Source organism: Micropterus salmoides, unplaced genomic scaffold (genome assembly GCF_014851395.1).
Source record: "Micropterus salmoides isolate LMB-PRFRI ecotype aquatic unplaced genomic scaffold, ASM1485139v1 Ms_hic_scaffold_16, whole genome shotgun sequence".
In the NCBI taxonomy this organism is placed as follows: domain Eukaryota; kingdom Metazoa; phylum Chordata; class Actinopteri; order Centrarchiformes; family Centrarchidae; genus Micropterus; species Micropterus salmoides.
In genome coordinates, this window is record NW_024040707.1 from 12829831 (window position 1) to 12850871 (window position 21041).

The 21041-nt window shown below is 40.7% G+C and overlaps 1 pseudogene; it reads right to left on the reverse strand.

The window, feature by feature from the left end:
- Positions 1-4562: 4562 nt before the first annotated feature.
- On the reverse strand, positions 4563-20870 carry LOC119905300 (annotated as a pseudogene).
- Between the last annotated feature and the right edge of the window lie 171 nt (positions 20871-21041).

The window sequence follows — 21041 nt, forward strand, 5'->3', positions numbered from 1 at the left end:
ACATTCCAAGGCACGGGCAGTTTTTGGTATGTGCACACAACTGCTATGTTAACTTCATACTCATGTGATAACTTACAGGTTTTAAAGCTAAAATCCTCTGATTCGACCAATGCAAACCATTTCAAGATACAATCTCCACAGCGGGTACAGTAAGCGCTTCTGTCAGACCAATAAAAAGACTCAAGCAAAATTGATGCGACTCACCTATGAAGCCTCATAGTAATCCACCGATTATATTCCAACAAAAACGCTCTTGTTACTCGTCAAAGGTCCAGATGATCCAAGCCAATAAAACATTTAGTTCAAAACAAATTATTCCATCAAAAAGCCCCAGGGACTGATGCCGCATTGTTTCATATTTGCTGGCAGACGTGGCTCGTAAGTCATTATAACCGTAATAACGCCGATTTGAATGTAAACAACTACGATAGCTTGTATTCAAATTAGCCGCTGAACTCTAACCTTTCGAGTGACACCAAATCCGACCCAATAAGAGCTCACATGTCCCTTTTACAGCCTACAACAGCCAACGAGAGCCCGCGCTGTAAGAAAGGGCCAACCCCCATTATTTCGTGGGTAGGCCGAGCCAATTGCAAGCAATTGTGCCGATGACTGGCACTTTGTGTAGCCAATAAAATTCTGAAAATAACGATATCCAACTTTAAGTAGGAAGTTCGTGATTTACCAGCAAAAAAACCAAGGGGTTAAGCCAGAGATCGGACAGTGAAGCCGACCAAAGCCTGCATGGAGGGATCCATCGCACATGAGAGATGTAACCGATTATAAACTTTCAGTGAATCTAAAAAAAACTATTCGGCCATCAGTGACGCTGCGTTGGTGTTTCACAGGTGAGCCTCGTAGGTGGGCTGATTAATCAGTGATGATCCTAGTCATACAAACACACTGAGCCATGAAACTTTTTGTTGGTGCAGCTACCAAAATACGGTGTTTCTGCCGTTGTTCTACATCATTAAACCACGGTTATGCTGCGCGATCATGCGCAGTAGACACTGGTGCCAACAGGAAGTAGCCCTGTAGTTGTGTTTTATTGGTCCAAAACTGGCTTCACTGCTCTCCATTCAAATCAGCGGGGTGGCTTCATCCAGTAATATACTGTCTATGAAAAAAACACATCTGCGTCAAGCTACGGCGTGATGCAGCAGCAGCTGCCTGCCGCCATGGGGCGGTGCTGTTTTAGAAGAAATATGCTAAGACACAACATTACACTTAGAAAAACCTGTGTAAAATAGTCATTTTTCATGGTACTGGTATGAAATTTAAACTAGGACTAGGTAATGCTTTATCCTGTGGTCCTACAGTGTTTTCCAGCATTTGTTAGCAAGCAATTTTCAAGCGGAAATGAAAAATACATTAGTTTTAGTGAGTTTAAACTTATATTAATCAATTTCAGTAGCACTTACAATCATTCTGACTTTTGGGTTAGACACTCCAGAGTGTTATCTTTCAGAGAAGCCCAAAACCACGCATATACTGCAAATTCACATAAAAGTAAAATGTCTCAACAACAATTGCATGGATTACCATAAAATCGTGGTACATACACCCATGTCCCCCTCAGGATGAACTGTAATACCTTTTCCCATGTAGCACTATTATAAAGTAAAAAATATCATTTGTCCAGTACTTTGTTATTACCCAAAATCTGAAAATAAATGTCATTCCCATCACCCTCAGCCTTATTTTGTTCAGGGCTGATAAACAGATGTTAGCATGCTAACATACAGTATCAGGATAGTGAACATGGTAAACATTAAAGCTGCTAAACATCTGCATGTTTGCATTGTCATTGTGAACATGTTAACATGCTGACATTAGCATTTAGCTCAAAACACCATTGTGTCTAAGTACAACCTCACAGAGCCATTAGCGTGGCTGTAGAAGTGGACGAGATGGGAAAAGGTTATGTAAGATACTTCTACACACAAATCAGTGTTTAACTAGAGGCTGACATTTTTTCGGGAATCCTGTGAATCACTCAGCATTCAAAGTAGAATGGGACAGCAGTGACAATCCACTCCCGTATCACCTTCTGTGCAATTAAAGAATCAGAATCTGACAGTTGGGTTGTTGTCAGGTTGACACCACTGTCAATTAAATCGACTCATACGACATGCATATTCCTGATGAAGCCAATTAGAAGCATATTTGGAGTTTTGAGTGGGTTTTTGATTTGATGTGCATGTTCTGATTTAATGTTATCAGAATTATTTACACCAACTTGTCATTTCCCATGACATTAATAACAATCAATGGCTCAAGAGTTTAACTTTCAGCTGTGTTGCACTTTCCATCATCACTTTTTTCTGTAGATCCTGACAAATGTATTTTTCTTATCTTGAGCTGTCAGTGTTTGACTATTACTGAGCATTTTCATGTGATAAACAGGTCTAATGTGTCTTATTGGCTCATTTCATAGCAGAAGAGTAATGCTTACTTTATTCCTGGCTACAAACAATAATATATTATATGTGTTTCAAAGTGCATAATTCCCAAACTTACTTCTAATCACCAGAGACAGCTGTCTTTATTTAAACCACATGCATGACTATGAAAGTGGTATATGGTCTCAATGGCGTCTCGTTGGCCACATTTTTAAGAGTGTATCCTGCACTTCTAAAATATTTCAAAGTATGTCAAACTTATTCACTCATCTTCATAGCTGTCACTCAAAGACATTATCCTGTGAGCAGCCAGCAGCCTCTCATTATGCAAAATCAAACAAGACAGTGGAATTGAGTTTTGGTGTCCCAGAGTAACATAAGCAAATATAGCCTGACAACTCATATTGGAGAAGACTTAGAAGTCTGCCTATGCCTGGATTTCAAGACAACGAAGACACCGGTTGGGGAAACTACAGGCACGAGATAACCTTGTCTGCAGAGGGAACAGAACAAACAACTTTCTAAGCCTAAAATCCACAGAATCTGAAGGAATACGAGAAAGTGCTTTGGTGTGATCCTTAATGGAGATGTCCATCTGTGTGTGTGTGTGTGTGTGTGTGTGTGTGTGTGTATGAAATCCTCACATCTTCTATGCAGCAGCCGGGGAAGTCAGTGCTTGCATAAAATCATACAGCAGCTGGTCTCCTTAGAAACAAAAGTAACATAATAATGTGCATTATAATTGAAATTACTGTTTTAATTGGTTGGACTCAGTCATGTTCTAAGTTTTAGCATTTGGCAATAAAGATATGCAATGTACCTGCAAGCTATAATGACACCACTCATAATCTCATGCCCTGTGACTGGCAGACATGAATGTTTGCTTCTAAGGTGGCGCGACAGTGCCCTCCTGTGGAGCCACTCTGTTGTGCACCTCAGGTACAACACTAGCGCTGCTTTCTCCACTGACAGAGACCTGCCAGGTGTAATGATGAATCAGGCAATTATTTTATACTATAAACAGTACAAACACAATGAGATTTTGACATCTGCTTGAAAGGTCACTAACAAAAACAACACCGGCAGGTGGAAGGAAAAGGGTGTCCACATTGTTTCATAAGAAACTTGATTTTGCTGAACTGCATCTTTGCATCAATGTTATATTATTGCCAAGGAGCTGAAAAGGCCTTCATTCTGTGCAGTAGATCACTTTAAAATACCTCATATCCATAAAATGTCACACCAGCAAGTGAATAATGACAGCATACTTTTGTGACTATTGGACCATGAACAGCTTCATCCACTCCACCCTCGAACTCATAAATATTATTTTTATTGCCAAGGGTATGCTAAAACATTTTTCTGAACATTATAAGACAAAGGACCCATTGATTTAGGCCTGTTTTGTCACCGAGGTATAAAGTCAAGCGGCATAGAATTTATTTATTACGATGAAAGTGCACTTACTGGATAAGGGAAGATGAGAAATGTCTGGCTCACACTTAAATATAATAGCAATAAAGAACAACTGTTGCTGTAAGTCCACACTTTGCTTTTACAGACTGAGATTTTACACCACAATTACATGACAGGTTTGCTTATTTGTTTTAGGGGTTTTGGTTATGTAGGCTTCAAATACAGAATATTAAAAATAATGTTTTTGAATGAATAAGTGTGTACGCTTCTGCTCTCAGAGCTCTTTGTATATCTTGAAATCCAGCTCACTGTAGTGTCTCTGACTGAGCTCATGTCTATGTAAATAAATCACTAGCAGCAAGTAAGCTATACCACCTTAAAGTAAATTAGAAATACCAAAATATATTTAATAATAATTAAATAAATGTAATATTTTAATGTGCTTTACAACTGAGTTGCACTACTTTCAGACCCTTTCCCCTTAAAACAATAGATAAAACAATTTAGCATTAAATCCAAATTGATTAATGAAATATCGTTCCATCTCTATTTAGACCCTTTCAAACACTCACATTTCTGACTTAATTCTACTGCACTGTGGACAGTTTGTGCTCAAAAATACTGCTGACAGGTCACAGAAAATACAGGACAATGCTTGAGTTGAGTATTTTAGGCTCCAATGTGAACTACTGTATGAAGACCTGAAAGACTGGACCTGCCAAAATAATTAAGGCAATTGAGATGTTTGTTGTTGTTGTTTTTTGTTTTAATAGAGAACATTCTCTCTCAATCCATTGTAAAATAGCAATTAAAAACTTTCTTTTTAAAATTCAGATATTTACATATAAACAAGTGGCTGTGCAAAATGTACAAGATATTGGCAAGAAAGCATTGTGTATTTGTCTTATTTCACACACATCGATATATGTGGAAAATAAGGCAAACTCGCCAAATTAGAAGTCAACTGATAAATCTACAAATAGCAAACCTAAGTATGTACAGTAGTAAAATTTGCCAATAAACATTCTTTGATAAAATGACAGAAGGTATAAAGATCAAAATTAGTATGTGCACTAAAAATATAAAAAGTTATAAAGTGGGTATGTTCACCAGATTGACTCGTTTTAGAAAACTGATCTGTCATAGTGCCGTCCTCGTTCTGCATTTCATGGCCACGTTTACCAACACGACCTTCATCATTCATAAATATAAAAATGCAGACATACAACTTATTGACAAATGTTAGATCCACTTAAATGAATGCAATCCATTACATTGTTGGGATTGATTTCTCTAAAGTCCCCCAAATGTTTTTCTCATTATAGCACGAGTTACAGACCCTGGATGCCTCACATTACCAACAACCACTTCGTTTCCAAAGTATACTATACTAGTTTGGATTTTTTAAAGTTAACATCAGGCAGCCACCTAAATAGAACCTTTTTTTTTTTTTTAACTAAAGTACAAAAACCAAAGACAAAAATGTGCTTGAGATGGCAACCCATCACAGTAAACATCCTTCCAAAAAGATTTTAAGATAATCTTATTTGAAAAGTAGCAGTAGCTCTTTGGGTGACATTTATGAAAGGTAGGGAATTAATATGGAAAGCTCTGCTTCTTGGTAACATTATTCAAGAAACACAGAGCCAAAGACACATTATTACTTTCATAATGTAAAGGTTTCATATTCTTGGATCTTCTAAATCAGCAGACAATGAGCTTGCCACCAGTACATTTAACAAACCAGATAATCTGCAGACCAAATCAATGTGCAAACCATTAAGTGGCAAACAACAAGTACTTTGGAAAGGATGTTCACCGTAATAGAAGGTTCAGTTCTTTAAGTTGAATTTCATATCATCACTCAAAAAATTTATGAAAACTGCTGACTGCTGGGTTGGTGGGAAATAATTATAACAAATATGGTGTGCTTTAGAAAAGATGCATGTCGGTGTAGTCTATGTAGTAAATGTGCTAGACTCTGAATAAAAAGTGGAATTTTCACTTTTTAACTCTTACAGTGAAAACGTGACAAGACTTCAAATACAGACACCTGTGACAATATCATGCACAACGCATGACGTATAAATACTTTTTGTACCCAATCGAGCAAAGACATAAGACAAACAAAGAAAGCACACATCCTACAAATCTGGAAAGAACTGTTGGATAGATGAAGTTACTGATGCTGCTCAACTCATTCTAATCCATATGGCTTAATCTGGTAAGAAGGCAACTGACAAGACTAGTCAATATTAGTCTCTGTAAAACAATCCACAGGCATTAAATACTGTGCTAAAATATAGTATAAATGTGTGATAAATTAAAATCTCTGTTAAGAACTTACATAAGCAGAGTGTTCACGTTAATGGTCAAGAAAATAACATTACTGCAGTATAATGTGCCTGAATGTTGCACATTAATCTAAAATGGAACCAGAGATTTGCTGCTACAACACAAATGCCAGTGAAATGACCCTGAAAAGGTTTTTCTGAAGTGTTCAGTTCAGTCAAAGACATTTTTTTCCTGTGTGCAGCATGAGGCAGTGCATGAGAAAAGTGTGGTTGGGTGCAACTGGTCTCTAAAGAGTAAACTGAGCTGAGAGGCACGCTGATATCAGGGCCGAGTTCCAATGTTTGCTCCACCTCTGCACTGAAAATACACAAAGGCCTGTGCTTGAAGAGGCTTTTAAAAGCCAGTGTCTCTAAAGCATTCCAGATCATTTTCTTCCCACAGACAGACGTCAGTCAGCAGTGTGCGATCAAAGCAAGTACAGGCAGAAAGGGTCTGAGCTGACAGTTAACTCTGCTTCCTTACTGCCGCTGAGCGAGGCTAGTCATTTTAATGCGGGTGCTATTTGAGGAAGCCTTTATAGAGCAGGTGTGAATGACTGGTCCCTCTTTCATTCTCCAGGCAGAAGAGCAGGTCCCTGAGGTTGACTCTGGTGATGCGCTGTCGCATAAACTGTCTGGAGCCTGTTCCACTGGAGCCTCCAGGCTGGGAGGGCCCTGGCCCTGAGCCCTGGAGCGTAAAACGGAGCAAACACAAGAAAGACATTTAGTCTTTGATTGGCAATTTTCTTTGCACATTTGAAATAATTCAAAATAAGCACAACCCTTCTATGGTTCCAAATGGTTCCATGTCCCTCACCTCTGCACTGGTCCCCCGGACAGGAGAATCCATTTTCCGTTTTTTCCTCGGGCCGATTGCTGCCAGCGCCGTTAGATTGGCCTCTCTCTGCCTGATCTGAGCCAGCTCCTGCTGCTGCATCTGAAATACAAGCAATAACACGCAGATTAGTCTCAGAGAAAAACTAATCATAATGCCACACAATAATACACTCACTTATCTTAGCGTATACTTACCTCTTTGGCCTTCTGTTTAAGTCTGAGCTGCTCAGGGTCCTCTTGCCGTGACCGAGACTGCAGTGAGGTAGAGGAAGTTTTAATATTTCAAGAGGAATATGTTAAATTTATTCAATTGTTTTATTCATTCACACACTCATAGCTTCTGTTCTCCTGTGACTGTTAGCAATAGGGGAAATGTATGCAATGTGTCTATGCAATTATGATTCTTCCTGTCACTGACACTATGTGTCCTTGTTTATACATTGTTACCTTGGCAGCCTTCAAGAGAATCTCTCTCTCCTGCTCTTCCTTCCTTTGCTTTTCCATCTGATCCAGCTGCTCGAAGAACTTAAGCTGGGCTCGCACATCGCTGACCTGCTCATACCGCTCTTCCTCCTGAAGGATGAATGAAGCAAGGAAGGACAGGAAGGTCAAACAGGAGGAATAAAAATGGAGTAAATGGCAACAGGTCTCACTAGCTCTCAAATGAATGGAATTAATTATCACCTTGAATGTTATGTTCTTCTGCTGCGCCACTTGTGACACCTTTTCCAGCAGGTTTTGTAGTCGCTGCTGTGTAGCGTGGGAAATGTAATTGATCACGTCTGTGCCCAACTCGCTGACACCAAACTTCTTACCTGTCACAACAAGAGGAGTGTGGATAAAGGTTTAGACAGAGTGAGACCGTGTCCGCTTTAAAAGCAGGAGCGTGCTGTACATTTTCTCTGTGCATGTATCTCACCAATCTCCAGAGCTCTCCGGGTGAGCAAAGAGGTGGAGACGAAGGTCTCATCCTTACAGGAGCGAGTCACTGCGCCAACAAGCTCAGAGTTGGTTGCTAAGATACGGGCGCTCTCCTCTGACAAGTTGACTCCTGCCATGGAGGCCACATCATTGATGTCATCATCATCCCTGAAAGAAAAAAAAAAACTGATGACAAGCTACACAATTTACACCTTTTTGCCTGTGAAACTGAGATCTCTTTTTCGTTTAAGTATATGTATACAAAATCATCTCAAGGGTTTCATTTAGCTGCTGTAATCTCCTTCAACTGGAAAACTAGAAAAATGTAAATAGTAAGATTATTCATCATGCACCCTAATTACTGAGTCTGGCCAAACACCTACTCTTATGAAACAATCAGTGCAGCCATTTGTAAGGCTTTTATATGTAGCATTTCTAACAATGCATAATTAAACCTCTTCTTCCCCATCTCGTTCGTAAGTTCGTAAAATAGCAAAATGTCCACGACAAAAAGGAGGAAACCCATACACACAGACCAATATTTACTCTTTGATTCTCACCACCCTCCGGAGAATAAGCCAGGGGTAATCAGAACCCTGCACCATCGAGCATGCAACATACCAACAAGTGCCCAAGCCCAAGAGAAGGAGCATAAACACCTGAAGGAAGCTCTTAAAGCTTGTGGAAACCCAAACTGGACCTTTGTGAAAACAGCCACAAGATCCAGGAAGAACACCAACAACATGGGTGATAAGGAAAAGAAGAATAAACGCAACAACATTGTGATTCTACATGTGTCTGGAGTATCAGAGAAACTAAGACAGATACTGGTCCACACAAAAGACTGCAGTGCACACCCAAGCACAAAAAGCAATCTAGTGTATGGTGTCCAATGCAGTGAGGAATGCACAGACCTATATTTTGGGGAAACCAATTACAAAACCCATTACACAAACGCATGGCTCAACACAGAAGGGCCCACTCCTCAGGTCAAGACTCAGCAGTTTACCTACATTTGAAGGACAAGGGACACTCTTTCGATGACAGCTATGTAAATATTTTGGACAGATGGTTCAAAAGAGGAGAGAAGGAGGTCATTTACACCATAATAGAGAGACCATCTCTGAACAGGTGAGGAAGACTAAGACACCACTTATCCATGTGCTGTCCTTTTCATCTCTTCCCAGGAGAGTGAACATACACTCACATTTGGCCTCATGTGACAATGCCAACAACTGTTCAGTTGAATTGCCCTTGATTTGAACTTTCCCTGGATCACTGAATATTAGGTGTTACATGAATTGCATTCAAGGCAAAGAAACTTTATTTACATAACGCATTTCATACAGAGGGTAAATTCAAAGAAATAAATTCACTGACAAAGCAGAGGGAAATGGCGTCACCGTTGCAGTGCAGATCACTGACGTTAGGTCTGACAATACAAGTAATTTAGTCCTGCTCAACCTAGTCCACACATCCATCCGTCCAAATTGTATTGGTGGGATGTCAAAGTTAAAACTTATTGCTCGATGTTTTCATGTCATATGCACAGCAGCACAGACAGTAACCGGCTATTGTCACAGACACGGACACACTACAACATCTCATCAGCATGGAAGTTCTTCACTGTGATTGAAGAAGATACAAAGCTGGGAATCTCTAATACTTGGAAGGCCAAAATAATTTGGGTGGACCGCCCAGGTATATTAATGGCCGCGAAAGTATATTTGGCAGAGAAACACAGAGAGCGAGACGTTATCTGATATTACGTTAGAAGACGTGGGTCGCGCACACAGTGGAGTAACCCTGTATAACATAACCCCAAAAGAACGATGAGCCTTTCTTTTGAACGAAGCCACGTCATCCTGCACCCTTCGAAGAGCCGTAATTACTGTTACTGAGTGGTAAGTTATTACTTTGTAACAGATTGAGCTTTCATACATAACATTTTAACTGTACACTGTTTCTACATCACAGTAACAACTTTATGTCCATTGACTGCCTAATGTTTGGTAGGGTGAGTGGGGGTGAGGGGAGGCAGTGGGTGGACTTCTTGTCACTGTGTGTGCTGCAGCTCTTTAGTGTTTCTCCAAAAGAGTTTTTGAGGGCATGCCTGACTAGATGTTTGGCGAGCATTATGACAGGTGTTACAGGTGTGGTGTTAGTGACGCAGATAGGTTACTTAAGTGAAAGCTGCACTACAATCAAGCTGTTTTCAGGTGTTTTCTGTGGGAGATGGTAACTCCCTTTGGGGTGGACTTTGGTCTTTTTCACTTTGCAAAACTATTACAAGCACAAAAAGATATATAATACAATGAAGGCAAAAAGTATATTATGACCTCTTTTAGTTTGTAGTTTTCTATTATTTATTGCTGTTGATATGTTGTTCACATAAATTATTCCACACATATACAGATGAGCAGGATGACATAATAACCTGTATATAGTGTGTAAGTGTGTAATAAGAGTACAAATGTTTTAAATTTCATTATTGACCAATCTGACAATTATTTTGTTGATTAATCAATTGATAGTTTGGTCAATAAAAAGGTCAGAAAATAGTTGAAAAAGTAAAATAAAGATATTCAGTTTACCTTCATATAAAATTAAACAAGCAGCAAATCCTCACAATTTATAAACAGGACGTGGTCAATATTTGGAATTCTTACTTTAAAAACTACTAAAATAATTTACAGATTATCAATATACTTGCCAATTAATTTTCTGTCGATCAACTACTCGTTTCAGGTCTGCAATACAGGCAAATAACTTTTAAAATCTATGGTGGTAAATGCAGAAAAAAGTAAGTAAGTTTAAAAGTAAATATGCATGTCTTTGCTAGCCGTTGACATCATTCCAACATCAAATATTCTAACACAAACACTTCGGTACATTCTCCATGGTGTTGTATGTAAAATATTGAAACTAGGGAACTCTAAAACTCCTAGCATGCCAACTATTTGGAAACCAGTGTTTAATAGACACTGATAATTGATCTGAATGTGTCACAAACCTGAAGGTTCCCCCTCCTGCTTCCTTCAGCTTGTTCTTCTGAGCAGGTGTGAGAGGGGCTTGACTGACTACTTGTACTCCTTTGGCCCCTGGAACCAACGTTTGCTTCACTGCTGGAATTAATAGAGACATACGAGGACAGAAGCAAATTCAGATTTAAAAAATGCACTATTGACAAATTGTGCACCTTTGTATAAGGGTAGTGTCCTGCAATTATGAACATGACCCACAAGGTGGCAGCACTTCATTACTCTACATAGTAAATGGTTGAAAGACCAAATACAGACAGACTCAGAAGGAACTAATGTATTTCTGCGGTACCTTCTTCAGTGCATTTGTTTAGCATCCCAGTCTGTCTGAAGATGCCCACTGGACACAAATACAACATTCAAAGCATTTGCCTGAGCCTACAGATCTACTGAAAAACAATTAACTGCATTAACTGTATGGAAGAAATAAAAGACATGTAGTTGACTGTTGAACACACACCTGTCTGTAGCTGACCCACAATGATGCGGCTATGAGATTGTCCTCTGAGTGTTACCATGGGAGACTGAGCCAGCGTCACCTGTGGCCTCACCATCGTCCCTTGTTGCTGGGGCACTATCTGTGCACATTTGCAGACAAAGAATGAAATACAGAATAAAAGCACAGACACGAATAGAAGTACAAACTCTTACACGCAAGTTTGCAAGTTCAATGTGCATGCCAATGATTTCAGATTCAGGTAATAATTCCCACTAGCAGCAAAATTACCAGTCCAGGTTTACTGTGAGGTGTGTGAGTGAGGCTGATGACTGTGGTTTTAGGCGTTGCAGTGCTGGTGGCTGTAGTGGCGGCGGTGGAGAGAGGAGGTCGCAGCACCACAGCGGTGAGGGCCGTGGAGGCTGAGGAAGCAGGCTGAGTGCTGGGCTGAGGCAGCAGGCTCTGCTGGATGAAGGCCTCTGGGTCCGGGGTCAGCTGTCGCAATGCTGGGAGACTTCTCTGCAGGCAGAAGACAGAAAGATTGAACATATATTCAGTTTGATAAAATCACTGACTTCTTTCCACAAAGAATAGATTTGGTTATTGTCAAGTCAAAGTAGCAGCACTTAGGGAAGTACGGTGCCATTTCTAACATATGCTGTACTGGAAACTAAAATAAGTGCAGAGAATTTAGTTTACGATGTACACCTAATGAGAAATTCGAAGAGCCTTCTTATTTTTTTACATTTCCAACTACTGCACATCTCATTGGGATAACATGACAACTACTTAGCAGCATTTCCTACTGACAAAAATAGGGCACTGATGAATATGTTTTTAGATTTATTTTGGATTATAGTTAAACGGATTTAATGATGTGCTAATCAAAAAAGACAGAAAAGCTAGTTCTTTCACAGAAAGAAAAGACCTGATAATAAATGTACTCAAACATCACTGTACAAGTAAATTGCTCTATTTCTAGTACACTCTCTGCACTGTCTTTACCTGCAGTTTATATGTACACAATTATGTTATTAAGCAATTTCTGTTTTTGTACAACATGTAACATGCATTTCTCAATTCTGAGTTCACTTTCTCAAAACTCTTTGCAGAGTCAGCACAACAGGAGTCAATGCAGACTAAGTTGTGGATAACATTTCCTGATTGGGAAATACAACACTGAGCACCTTTATTAATTCCTCCTTGAGCTGTGAAAGACTTGTGCCAGGTGACGAAAAGGATCAAGTGAGGCAGAATCCAGAACATTTTGTAATTTTAGGGGTTGTATGCCACAATTTAGATTATAAATCAAAACTCAATCGAAGTGTAGCATTGGACTTATCTGCCAGGCCCTGCTACACGGACCTGACGTCACGTAATTTTTTACACAGTACGTCAACAAAGCATGTGAGATTAGAGTACTTCTTTTTACATTCCTGGACGGTGGCGGACAACAGCAAACGCTCAAAGGTTTGTCGTAGCTTCACATAAAAAAGATAACGACACAGCAAAATGCAGAATTGATCAAATTGAATCAAATTGATTTCAGCTTTCAAAATCAGGATCTGTGATTCTCACAGTTTTGTCTTTCCCTACCGATTTCAAAGCTGTAAGTGATGTCTGCGTCTACTGACAGCCTTGACAACAGGGATGGGAATGGAAAAAACGTTTCCAAAACATCTATGTTTGTAAACTCATTTGGGAAGAACACAGAATGCCTATTTGTATAGAGGACAACACTGCTGTCACTGGTTAATTCCCTGATTGTGTTTAAACAAAACCTGGTTCTGCAACTTCTGGTGCAGATTATCGTTGAAGTTTTTGCCCTTGTCTATCGCTACATGGTGAATGGAGGGATGGAATCCACGTCTGGGACGTGTCAAACTAGGTCTGAAACATGCAGCATCGACCATTATTTCTTTGTGTCACTGATCTCACCTTCAGGAAAGGCACAAGGTATGGCTGTGGTGAGGAGTTGAGCTCCCGGTATAACCTACTGGTGAAATCTTCCGGCTCAATCTTCCCTTCCTGTTGTACAATAAAAAAACAGAGGATGGAGTTCAGAAAACAAACTGAAAGAATGACAAGAAACGTATAAAGGTTGAGACAGTAAGTTTAACACATATAAGTGTATCTCATAAAATTAGAATATCGTGGAAAAGTTGACTTATTCCAGAATTTTATTCAAAAAGTGAAAATTTTCACACATTTTAGATTTGTTACACATCAAGTGAAATATTTCAGGCCTTTTTTGTTTTATTCTTGATGATAATGGATTACAGTTCATGGAAATCAAAAATATATAGGATAATATTAGGATATTATAATAAAGAATGTATGATACAGAAATGTCGACCTGAGAAGAGCCTTTAAGCTCTCATATGATTCAGTACACACAACCACAATCACGGGGAAGACTTCTGACTTGACAGTTGACACTTGACACCCTCCAAAAGAAGGGATGCCACAGGTCACTGCTGAAAGGGCTGGCTGTTAGAGTGCTGGATCAACGCATATTCATGGAATATGGACTGGAAGGTTAGAGTGTGGTAGGAAAATGTGCACAAGCAACAGGGATGACCGCAGCTATGAGAGGATGGTCAAGCAAAGCCGTTTCAAGAATTTGGGGGAGCTTCCCAAGAAGTGGACTGAGGCTGGAGTCAATGTATCAAGAGCCACCATGCACAGACAAGTCAAGGAAATGATCTACAAGTGTCATCACCTGCTCCAAATCCTGGCACCACATCACTCCTGTCCTAAAACAACTACACTGGCTTCCCATTTCTCACCGGATCACATACAAAATCCTGGTCCTCACCTACAAAGCCATTCACCACCTGGCCCCTTCATACCTCACTGTCCTCCTCTCCCCCTACCAACCTTCGCGGGTCCCTGAGATCCACCTCAGCCGGTCTCCTCTACGTCCCCAAGTCCAAGCTCAGCAGTCTTGGGGAAAGAGCCTTTTCCAGGGCAGCTCCCAGGCACTGGAACTCCCTCCCCCATGAGATCCGCACCTCTGAGTCCCTCACCATTTTCCAGTCCCGCCTTAAGACCCATCTCTTCTCCTCTGCCTATCCCTAGCTGTTTATTTTATTTATTTATTTATTTTATTTTATTTTATTTTTATTTATTTTTTGTCATGTTTCGTCTTTATCTGCTCTGTAAAGCGACTTTGAGTTCGTGAAAAGCGCTATACAAATTCAATTTATTATTATTATTATTATTATTCAGTGTTGCATTGCTAGTGGTAAGCCACTTCTGAACCAGACATGGTATCAGAATCGACTTACCTGGGCTAAAGAGAAAAAGAACTGGACAATTGCACAGTGGTCGAAGGTACTCTTTTCAGAGGAAAGTAAATTTTGCATTTCATTAGGAAGTCCAGGTCCCAGAGTCTGGAGGATGAGTACAGAGGCACAGAATACAAGTTGTATATGTCGAGTGTGAACTTTCTACAGGTAGTGCTGATTTGGGGTGCCAAGTCATCTGCTGGTGTTGGTACACTGTGTTTTATCAAGTCCAGAGTCAATGCAGCTGTGGAGATTTCACATTACTTCAAGCTTCCATCTGCTGAAAGCTATATGGAGATGCTGATTTCTTTTTCCAGCAGGACATGGCACCTGCTCACAGTGCCAAAATGACTAGTAACTGGTTTGCTGACCATGGTGTTACTGTGCCAGCCAGCCAGCTCACCTGACCTGAACCCCATAAAGAATCTATGGGGTATTGTCAAGAAGAAAACGAGAGACACCAGACCCAACAATACAGACGAGCTGAAGGCCACTATCAAAGCAACCTGGGCTTCCATAACACCTCAGCCATGCCACAGGCTGACTGTCTCCTTGTCACGCCGCATTGATTAAGTAATTTGTGCATTCATTAGTGTATTCTTGTAATATTTTGAGATATGGATTTTTGATTTCCATGAGCTGTAAGTTGTTATCATCTAGATTAAAACAAAAAAGAACTGAAATATTTCACTTTATGTGTAATGAATCTAGAATATATGGAAGTTTCAGTTTTTGAATAAAATTAAGGAAACAAACTAACTTTTCCATGATATTCTAATATTATGAGATGCACCTGTATATGGGGAGAGACAGAGGAGGAGAAGATGATGGAAAAAAAACACGAAGAGGCGAGAAATTTACCAGCAGGTTCTTGACCAGCTCCTTCACATTGGCTATAGACTCGGAGGACTGCTTTCCACTGGATGCCAGCTTGATCAGAGTCGACAGAAAGTTTCTACACTTTTTCACAATCTCCAGCGTCTCCTGCAAGCACAAACACACAAAAAAAATATTTCTTCTAAATACAGACATCAGACTTTTAGTTTAAATGTGAAGCAGAGCACAAACATACTGGTATAAAATGAGTCATCTGTAAAGTTAGCTTTGAAAGATTACAAAGACAAAATCATTCAAGGTTAGTACTTCTCTCTTACAGCACTGATAGCTGTTGGAGTGACAGGGGTTCCAGTGGCCCCAAGTGGCCCCACCCTCTGTGTAACTGCCGTGGCTGCAGATCCAGGCTGCGCTGTGGTGGGCGTTCCTAGCGGCTGTCCCGGGGTGGTGGCAGTACCTCCAAAGCATGATGGTGTTCTATAAAAGTCAGTGAAAAGTCATGCATTTGACTCAGGAAAATGACATGGTCAGATGAACAGTTTAGACGTATCTGATCTCCGTGGAAATACATTCAACTTCACTAGGACATAATAATAAAAAAGTTTTCTCTAGGCTTTATTTTTCCAGGAGCGACCTGTGCTAGGTACTGTATGTTTGCTATCACAGAACAATCATTGATGTTTATATGCTACGTATAAAAAAACGAGCTCATGGGAGCTTAACTATTCTTTCTTCTACCTCTAAATTAGGTATTAGACAACCAGAAAGTGAAAACCTGTTAATGAAGTTTCGAGTATTAAATGTATTAACCTTTAAGAGAAATTCCATGGCAACCTGAACAATCTCACAAGAAAGATTAACACAGCCAGCAAGGTTTTCAGAGTGAGCAAACAAATAGGCCACCCAGAGAATACACACAAAAATGAAAACAAAATGTGCTGGCCTTAATGCAAAACCTCGTTATTAGGCTGAACAAGATGGCCATACAACTTATGAAATGGGTTGGGGGACCTTTTTTTAATCAAGCATATCAGAGTAGGAAATCAATCCTAACTAGTCCAAGAGAGGTGCATTTAGCCCTACTTCAGGCAGAACTAAAAGCCTTACATTAACACTCTCACTCTAAGACTCCTACTTCTCCAGGATTTAGGAGAGCTGAAGAGCTGTTCCCAGCAGGTGGACAATGTGCATATTGTTGGGAATCCCAGCCACAGCAAATGTCTTTTGAGCGACGCCAGACCACAATGACTGAAGCAAAAATTGGAGGTTAGCTGTGTGAGCTTAGTGGTGGTAGTAGTAGTTAAAAAAATGGACTTTGGAAAAAGGGGAACACCTTGACTGGTTGGGTTTTGACAAGGTCATGAAGGCCGCACTTTATGTCAAGAGTGATGCGAGCAAGAGAGAGCAGGGGGTCATTTTTGATGTTGATGCCATTAGTGTCATCGGTCTCTCTGCACAGGAGAAGTTTTATCTGCCTGCCATACTGCTGGTAGGGGAAAAAAAACATATTCTGACACTGTGAAAACGTTTTTTTATGTTTGCGGCTGAACTGAAGCCCAAATGGATTGCTCTCAACAATGTAGCCAATCAACAGCGTGTTTCACACAGAGAAAAGGGTTTGCTTTAGGGCTGCAGCTAACGATTATTTTCATTATTTACTAATCTGCCGATTATTAATCGATTATAGAGCCAAATGATGTCTTCAAATCGCCTTTTTTGTCCAACCAACAGCCCAAAACTAACTTTTATAAATAACAAAGAATAGCAGCAATTCCTCATATTTAAAAAGATGAAACCAGAAAATGTTTCACATTTTGCTTTAAAAAATGGCTGAAATTATTAATCGATTATCAAAATCTTTGTCGATAATTTTTTTTTTGATCAACTAATCGACTGATCGACTAATCGTTGCAGCTCTAATTTGCTTTAATTTGCTGAATAGTTACAGTGTTCAGTGTCTGCACAAACCAGATTTCCTGTCATGGAATGGAGTCTTCCAAATCAGTTAACCATTCTTTGTGATGAATGACCTGACAACCTTTAATGGCATATGGTGCTGGGTAACTTTACAACCTGCTCATGGAATTAAACACCAAAAAGGGACATTTACCTGCAGCACAGGGGGCCTCTGCAGTGTGGTGGTGGCCGTCACAGTGGTCTGGACTGTTGAACCTTGTTTAATAATGGTGGTGGGGGTAACCGGACGAGCCAACAGTGACGCTCCTGGAGCCTGCAGAACGGTCGGGGATATAAGGGGGAGGGGATATTTCACTAAAGAGTCCCTGTTTCTTTTATTTTCTTTACTCATTTTGAAGTTCCACACAGAAACTCCACACAAGCTAAATTAAATCAGTCTACTCTGAGAATAGGTCATTAACCATGCAAGCAGAGTGTGCATATGAAACCAGTAACCAAAATGTAATTAAATCAGGCTGCATTGTAGAACTTCTACTACGTACTACTATCTACTACCGATATCGAGTATCAAGTTTTTCTTTTTCAGTTCTTTTTCTGTATACCCAGTGTGGAACTGATTGGGATCATCTTTCTGGGTGCAATGTAATATGAGGTTGTAACTGCACCTCACTTCTTAACTATACGTGAAGTAATGTATGTTTATAAACCAACATTATTTTAAAGCTTGTGTTAATTTTAATAATATTGTTCTAAAGGAGTTTACCCAAGTGTGCTGTTATAATATAAATATAACAGTGAATAGGAAACAGTATTTAAAGTGCACCAATGAGATCAGGCTATTACTTGATCTGTTTAATAAGGTCATTTTCCACATAAACACTGATCCAGTATATCAGATCTATGCGTCACCACCTAACACGCATGAGTCATGATTTCTGTGACTTGTACCTGTAGAGAAGTAATCTGGACAGGTGGAGTGCCGGTAGGGGCTGCAGGTCGTGGTGTCATGGCGCTCTGGGACTGTGACTGGGCCTGCATCTGAGCCAAGGTCTGCTGGTGAATCATCAGCAGCTGCCCACTCTCACTGCGAACCAAAACCATGCCTACAAGAGGCAAATGTCAGCGGGGTTAACATGTCAAAAGCCAGGGCCTTTCTGTCACCAGTATATTCTATGTATGCATATAGTTTGTGCCATGAGGGTGGATTAACTACTCATATGTATGTCTATCGATGCATGGATATTACCTCAGCTGGGCAGTCTATTTTCAGAGATATCTAGCCACTCAGCAACCCGTCAACAACAAAAATGAGCAACAGACATGGGGCCATAAATCAAAAACATTTCAAACCACAACACAAACAACAACAAAGTAAAATAAATAAATTATTTCCCCTGATCCTTTATTGTGGGCAAGTGTATTACTATGCACAGGAGCCTGGTGTTATAGCCTGCCTATTCTCCATCAAACTGGTGACTATGACAAAGAGAGGCCGAAGAATTAAGCAGCAAAAGCAAAACAAAATTGTGCTGAGTTGTAAGAAAATGCTCTTTTTGTTGTAGTTTATTTTGGTCTGACCAGATGCTCTCTGGCTGGGATAGCTCTAAACACAGGACTCCCAACCAGAGCTCATACCCATGTATTGATATATCTGAACAACTCCTACTGACTTATGCCAACGAAAATTGGAAATTATCCCTTTAATAATTGCCACTGAGGGTTAATTTAAAATAATGTCAATGCAAACCTTGGGAGAAATATCTGAGGTCAGAGACAGTCTTATAGTTAGCTTTTGCAAACTGTGTAAAACACACACACACACAGGATAGATACTTAGAGATACACAGTAAATAGCTGTTGATATGAGAACAGTCTGCTATTGTCAGACAAACTGGTAAGAATCAATAGATTGCAACAGAATGCTTTTTTGATATATAGGAGGAATACCTTGGCTGACTTCCCTCAAGGCTTTTAATCTGGTCTGCAGTTAGAACCTTGTGCACCTCTAATCTGTTATTTGTGGCCTCAAAAGACAATCGATTCTGTGTCATCTCTGCTTACTACAATGTCTCAAACCATTTCTTGCTTACTCACACAAGACCAGCTAAGAATCTTGTACAAATAAAACAAAGGTGCATTTGTGTTTGACAGTGTCTGACAAAGCCACTTCACTGTTTTCATATCCAACTTGTTGCAGAAAACTTCCAAAACAGTTAACTTTACACTAAGTTACCTGGAGGGAGCTGAATGTTTTGGATATTTGGGGCGTTTTGTTGAGGCTGAGTGAGTCGAGGGGCCAACACCTGTGGAGCAATGGCTCGTATTCCACCTGCAGGAGTCGCAGCAATTGCTGACGGCACTGAGGTCCTCAAGTTTTGCAGAACAGTCGGGCTCCTCATGGTCGCTGTTGTCCCTGTCGCAACAGTTGTAGCCACGACGTGTCCACTAGTCTGAATTATAGTTTTTGTGGAGTCGAATTTGTTGACATGAGAGTCCGCCGTGCTGCTAACACTGACGGCGGGTGATGTTAAAACTGCCGTTAAGTTGCTTTGTGAGGCGTTAGTGGGACTTTGCATAGGTGGCCTCACAAGCGTGACTGTGGGAACAGTTTTCACAGAGGGCTGAGACGAAATCACAGCCGAAGAAGTTCTAATGATAGTACACGGGGCTGCAGACGAAACCGCTGCGCCTGCTTTGCTCACAGAAACAGGTCCGTTGTTGACATGCGTGACGGCGGGCTGTGAGTTGTTGCTGCCGTCAGCAGACACAACTCCGGGGATGTGACAGTTCATCACCACGGCACTTCCATTCAAAGTTTGAACACCAGTAGTCCCAGGTTTTCCGACACCAGATGTTGCATCTGATACTATCGTAACGACTCCGCTAACTGTCCCCGGCTTGGACTGACTCTGAGCGGCTGTCAAGCTCGGTCCCGCCGCCGATGTGGTCCCGGCTGCTCCATCCATGCTTGAACCGTGGGACCCCGTACTGTTAATGACACCTCCTTGCACTCCTGTCCCTGAAGCAGCGGAAACACATGAAAACAAGGGGGGGTGTCGAACAACTCTCCGATTCGCATTAGTTTCGGAAAACACACAAGTGAAGCCAAGTTAGCTATAATAATTTGAACAACGTGACCAAAATAAGCTAATGTTAGCTAACCGAAGTGGGCAGCTATCTTACCTGCTTTAGCAAGCTCTTGTTGTGAAAGTCCAATTTTGCTGCCCTGAACATTGGAATTACTACCTTCAGCTAAGTTGCCAGTATGATTTGCTGCAGACTGGACCCTGGCCGTTGTGTTGACACGACCTGCTTCTGTTAGCTCAGACTCCAGAGATCCGACTAGATCACTAACTACTTTTTCGTCCACCTCTGTGTTGAAGAAAACATCATCCAGCAAATCGGAGCCCGCCGCCATCTTTGCCCAGCTACGCTCGTTCGTGAGACGCATGCGCCGATTGGCTGCATCCCTTGTGACGCGACCTCATCAGGCGCTGTGATTGGTTCCTCGAAGAAAATAAATGTTGGAACAAATGGTTGCGACCTGCAGTGTAGAGAGAGTCACCGCTGTCTGGGTATTAAACGGGATAACACCGATGCCAAGCACAGAGCTG